Raw genomic sequence first — 6,860 nt, forward strand, 5'->3', positions numbered from 1 at the left:
TCGTCAGTTGAGCTTGAATCTCAAATTGGGGTTGAGGCTGTGGTTGAACCTGAATCTGAAATTGAGGTTGTAGTTGAACCTGAAACTAAAGTTATATTTAGGAAGTAGAGGGTGAAGATAATCCACCAGTTGTTGATGCGAGTGTTGAGAAGTATACGGTGGGAAGTGGATCAGTAGATGATGAAAAAGTTCCTAATGTGTGTGATATGGAAGAGGAGTAAAGCTAAAGTGAGACTTTAATTCATATCTGTATGGATGAACAAAATATTTTATTTGTTCAATTGAATTTAAAAGAAGAATTTCTTGAGGTTTAATTGGTATGTCGTGAAATGAGTGAAACAAATGTGAAATTATCGAAAGATGTCGTGAAATGTGTGGAAACAAATGTGAAATTATCGAAAGAATGAATGAAAAAAAGAGTGAGATGATTATAGAAAAGAAAAAGGAGAGAAAAAAGAACAAAATGCCAAAGAAAAAAAACAATTTGATGGCCCAAAAGAGTGAGGTTGAGAGTTGTTTTTACACAAATCCCTTCAAGTACATTTGTACAAAGTGATTTATTCTCCTTGTGATGATATAGTCGATTCAATACCGAGCATTGTTAACTCTTATTTACATGATTCTGAAGATGTCCATGATGAGGAGGTGGACAAGAGCAGATGGTGGGAGAATGTCATGGGTGGATCCATGTTAATTTGAAGTAATCGACATGAGGGAACATTAGTTGTCAACACAAAAATTATGAGGTACGATTTACTTCCTTACTTTAATTCTTTGTTGTGTTGCTTTCAAAAATTTGGTGGATATGTTGAAAATGTGATATTTATTAGGTATGACTGTGATTTAACTTTTTTGTCTAAGTGTCATGAAGTTGAGAGTGGTGAGAGATTGCTTGAATTAAGTTAAAATGTTATTGATTTTTATTTCTCAAAATTTGTCAAATTGATGAGATTTTTCATGACAATGAATCGTATACATTAGAATTAAATTTTTGTGATGGGTTAAATGATTGATTGGATAGTACATTTAGTGTGTCATATTTGCATGATTATTGTTTGTTGGGTGATGTGTGTCGGATGAGTATGATTATTTCTTTATTCATGATGAATACATGTTTAAAAATAAATAAATTTTTCATTCTACATCCATTGCATGAGTTGTTACTTGTTTTTGAGACACATGATATTTGTTTGATTTGTAGCTATGAACTAACTAGAGTCACATATATGATGCATGGATTTTTACTAAGGTTGCATTTGAAGAGACATATTGAGTTGAATTGTGAAACATGCATTGCATATAAGAGATTGTCATTTCAACTAGATTCTTATATCGTGCATGAACTACTTCTTATTACCAATGAGCAAATATCGTATATGGGTATGGAATTTGTTGTGTTGTTAACTAGGTCTAAGAAGATGATGAATATGATTTTTGTAATACTTAATTATATTTTATTGTTATCAATTGGTGTCAAATGTTATTTATCTTCTCGAGTAATAAATGAATGCATAGAAAGGACAACCGTGAAGTTGGGATTTCTAGTGCGGATGGAGCAAGTAGATGATGGCACCTACAGACTAGAGTTGAAAGGAAAGCAATCAATTCTTTTTATTATTAACTTGCTTCATTTTGTGCAGGGAGTGAAGTTTTGAAGACAAATCTGGAGTAGTTTGGTTTGACCATTGGGCCTTGTCATAAAGAATAGTTTTTCGTCTCAACATTAGATCTTTTGTATCCACAATTCAAATTAGGACTTCTTCATACACTGTATTTTCATTTATGTTTCCTTCGCTCACTAATGATTCTGCCTCTAGAATGTGAGATTAATCTGATACATATATTCTTAATTGTGACACGTAAAACATATTGTCAACCCTTGAAATGTTTGGTAGTAAATTCAATCGGTGTGCAAGTATACCAACTTTGTCTAGAATTTCAAATAGGCCCACGTTTGGACTCAACTTGGTGATTTTGTCGAATCTTGAGACTCCTATAATTGGCGCAACCTTTAAGTATTCATTTTCGCTAACTTGAAAATCTATGGGTCGTCTCTTGTGTCGACCCAACTCTTTTTTCGATCTTGGACTGCTTTAAGACGTTCTTTGTTGATTGAAACTTTCTCTATAGTGATTTGGATAAGCTCTGGTCCCGTGATTGTTTTTTCTCCAACTTGATCCCAATATATAGTGACTGATACTTTCAGCCGTACAGAGCCTTATGGTGTCATGTCAATGCTACTGTTGTAGTTATTATTGTAAGAAAATTCAATGAGGGGTAGTCCCTTTCTCCAGTTAACACTGAAATCTAGTGCACAAGCTCTCAACATATCTTTCAATGTCCAAATGGCCATTTCAGATTGTTCGTCTGTCTGATGATGGTATGTAGTGCTAAGTGTCACTCTCGTGTCCATCACTTATTGGAAGCTTTTCCAAAATTTTATTGCGAACCTCGTATCTCTGTTAGATAAGATGCTGGCTGGGATACCATGTAGTCTTACTATGTTGTCGAAGTAAAGGGTGGTTAGCTTGTCAAGCTTGTAGTTCATGCATATGGATAGGAAGTGAGCAGATTTAGTTAATCTATCAACTACTACACATATTGTATCATGCCCGTGATTGATCTTTGATAATCATACTACGAAGTCCTTTGATATATATCTTCCCACTTCCATTATGGAATTGTCATGGGTGTATGAGTCCTCCTAATTGCTCTTTGACCTATTGACACACCAAACATCGTGCGACAAATTCTACAACATCTTTTTTCATATCATTGCACCAAATATTTTGTTTCAAGTCCTTGTACATAGGAGTGTCAAAATCAGACACGACCCACCAACCCGACACGGTTCAACAAAAAGAATCAGGTTTGAGTTTGAGGTTTTCAGGTTCGGGTCAGATCGGTCTGGACTCGATAGCTGACCCGAAAAAAATAATCGGGTTGGGCTGGGTTCGGGTCAACCTAGTTGACCGGAAAATGTTAATTTTTTTTTAAAAAAAATTAATAATATTTCCTATATTTTTATATATTGTGTGTCTGAATATTCCGTCCTCATTAATACAGAATTCATGGATCTTTCCATCCTTCGCTTACTCTTTAAGTTTGTTCAAATCAATTTATTTTAATATTAATTAATTATATATTTATAATTATATTAATAATACCAAATAATAATATTATTAATTATAAAAAAATTACATTTACTTATATTAATATTTATTATTATTGTTATTGTTATTATTAATCAAAATATAAAACTTGTATGTGTTAAAAAATAATAAGTGTATCAATTTTTCATATTGTTATATCATTTTAGTAATTTTCATAAAAAAAATTTAATAATATCAAACACATTAACAATCAAATACTCTAACAAATTATTTTTAAATAAGATCATGAAACTTATTAATTCATAAAACATCTTACAAGACATAAGAATTTGTTGTTTCAAACAAATTTAATCAAACATCTGCTTAATCGATGATGTATCTTTTTTATTTTAAAATAAATGATTATTCAATCAACTAAAATATTCTCAAATATCTAAGATGATACCTCGGTAAGGGCCCGGGTCATCATTAACCCGGGATATCAATTGTAAAGCCCAGAGCAGAAGACTTCTTCCCGGGCAGTCATCATAGCCCGGGCTCCCATACAAAAATCCTGGTAACCAACTACCCGGGCTACCTCGAGAATTGAACCACACTCGAGTATGATTGATACAGGCCGTCTAATCTGTCGGAACAACTTGGGCTTAGAGTGTCGTAGAAGTCATCAGAAGCTCGAGTATGAGCAACCGACTTGCCATACTTAGTAGGTGGCACTGGAATCGAGGTACCTACCCTATTTCCTACTATAAATTGCAGGTATTAATGTCATTTAAGGATTCTGAAATCTTTGAACTCTGAGCATTACATATATTTTCTCTCAAATTTTGTTTGTGTTCATCTGAAACTTGCTGACTTTAGCATCGGAGTGGCCACGTCGGACACCCCTCCGGCGCCCATTCACGAGTTTCCCTGATTGTTTGCAGGTGTTATCACAACCATTATCCTCACTCAAAATTCCTAAACATTATAAATTGTTGATCTGATCCGTTGGAGCTACATACTCGGCTCACCCATTTCAGCGTGATTTCATCATTGGTGCCGTCTGTGGGAAACTTGAGTTCAAGACGTTGATATGGCTCTTACAAGAAGAACCAACCAAGATAATTCTCGCTCCCAGGATGATGGAGGGCAGACTTCAAGACAAGTTGGTGTTAATAACACTGGATCAAATCTCATTACTTTGACCCCGGAAGAGTTGCAAAAGATTTTATCCGACGCCATAAAGCAAGCTATGGCCAGGAAAGAAGTTTCTCATCATGTTACACCACCTGGGGATAGACAGGAGCCTGAGCATGAGCAGGAGCAGGAGATGAGGGAGGAGGAGGTGAGAGGAGAAGATGAGGAATCCAGCGCCTAGGTCCAAATCTCCTACCGTGGCAGAAGAGTTGTTGGAATTGAGACAGAAGATGAAGGTGCTGGAAGGACAGTTGGAGAATCGGGGCACTTCCCGAGCAGTCACCAGGGGATGCCCGTTTGTTGAAATCATTGTCCGGGAACCTCTTCCCGAGAATTTTAAATCAGCCAAAATAAAGGATTATGATGGCAACGCAGACCCTGAGCAACACTTGGCCAGATTTGAGAACATGGCCATGTTGCACTGCTACACGGATAGAATCAAGTGTAAGGTGTTCCTGACAACATTGGTGGAATTCGGCTCAAAGGTGGTTTGAAGGTTTGGCTCCTCAAAGTATTAGTTCTTTCAAAGACTTCCAAAAGATGTTCTCACACCATTTCAGTAGCAGCAAAAAGTACAAGAAGACTACTTTTAGTCTTTTATAAGTCAAGCAGAGCCCGGAGGAGAGTCTGAGGGCTTATATCCAAAGATTCAACAGAGTGGCTCTGGACATTCCAACTTGTGCCACTGAAACAAAGACTATCGCATTCACCCAGGGCCTGAGAGAGGGTGAGTTTTTCAAATCATTGACTAAGAAGGTGCCCTGGGGATTTTGAGGACTTATTGTCCCGGGTAGAGAAGTATATTAACATGGAAGAGGCACTAGAAGCAGAAGAGGGAGGCTGTTAAGAAGGAGAGAGGAGACCGTGTGTCTAAGCCTGAGGAGAGGGGGCAAAAGAGGGGTAATCCGGGGCACTTTTCTCAGCACGTGCCTCTGAAGATTGCCCGGGAAAGAGAAGTACAAGAATGCAGTAGAGACCTGGCCCCGGACAATCAATTATCCTTGCCAGAGAAGAGAGGATTTTGCACTTTCTACAAAGTGTGTTACCATAACACCGAAGATTGCAAGACATTGAAGGGAAATTATGTCCCATCTTCCATCCCCGGACCCAGTCACAACAACATAGAGCCGAGATTGCCACCTTGGACATCTCGGCAGCTAGGGTCCAGCGCCCGGGGAGGGGGTATGAGGAATAGTCCGAAAGGAGAGCTCGGGAGAAGAAGAGAGCCCGAGCTTGAGAGAAAAAAGAATTCACCCCCTGCTACGGGGTTGATAAAAATGATATCAGGAGGCTCTACTGACGGAGACTCCAACCAGGCGAGGAAATCAAGGAGTAGGAGGGAATGTATGGAGATAGAGGGGACGAGGAGAAATGAGGCGATGATCAGCTTCGGCCCGGAAGATTTAAAGGGGGTGAATTTATCCCATAATGATGCCCTGGTGATACAGGCCCAGGTGGCAAAATATGACATTTTGAGGGTCTTTATTGATTCGGGCAGTTCTGTAAATGTAATTTTTAAAGATGCATTTGTACAGATGGATTTGCAGGGTTTTCACCTGAAAGCTGTGGAAACTGCTCTCTTTGGCTTTGCTGGCCATGTGGTCTACCCGAAAGGGGAAATTGTCTTACCACTGACCCTGGGCTCGTAGGATCTCAAGAAGACAGTGATGACTTCTTTCACGGTGGTAGACTCCCCATCATCATATAATATCATTCTAGGGAGACCGGCTTTGAATGAACTGAAGGCTGTGGCATCTATCTACCACCAAAAGATAAAGTTTCCTGTATGAGCCCGAGTAAGAGAGGTCCGGGGGGATCAACCTTCTTCCCGGAAATGCTATATGGAGGCAGTTCGAGCTGATCAGAGCAAAACCAAGAAGGAAGGGAAGAGAGCAAGGTTGGGTAAATTGGGAGGAAGAGCAGTGGAGGAAGGGGAAGTGCATTTTGTAGCAGAGGACGAGCAGGAGATGGTAGAAGTCGGACCATGCCAGCAAATCCGATGGCTCGGGACCTCAGTGTATCCACCCGGGTTAGTTTGATTAACTGTTTGAAATCTAATATTCATGTGTTTGCCTGGTCCCAACAGGAGTTGACAGGGATTTCTACCCTGATATCGGAGCACCAACTGAACATTCTCCCGGGATCTCACCCGGTGAAGCAAAAAAAGAGACACTTTGGTCCTGAAAAGAAAAAGTTATTGATGAGCAAGTGAAAGAACTCCTGAAGGCCGGCCACATTCAGGAAATTCAATTCCCTACATGGCTCTCGAATGTGGTATTGGTGCCCAAATCTACCGAAAAGTGGCGCATGCGATATTAATAAGGCCTGTCCCAAGGATCATTATCCTCTGCCCCGTATTGATCAATTGGTGGATTCCACATCGGGCTTCGAATTGCTGAGTTTCATGGACGCATACCAGGGGTATCATCAAATCCCCCTGGCCAAGAGTGATCAAGATAAAGCCAGCTTCATCACCTCGGGAGGTAGATTTTGTTACATTGTAATACCTTTCGGGTTGAAGAATGCAGGGGCTACTTACCAGCGTCTGATGAACAAAGTCTTTGAGAAGCA

This window comes from Primulina tabacum, chromosome 5 (assembly GCF_025594145.1).
Source record: "Primulina tabacum isolate GXHZ01 chromosome 5, ASM2559414v2, whole genome shotgun sequence".
In the NCBI taxonomy this organism is placed as follows: Eukaryota; Viridiplantae; Streptophyta; class Magnoliopsida; order Lamiales; family Gesneriaceae; genus Primulina; species Primulina tabacum.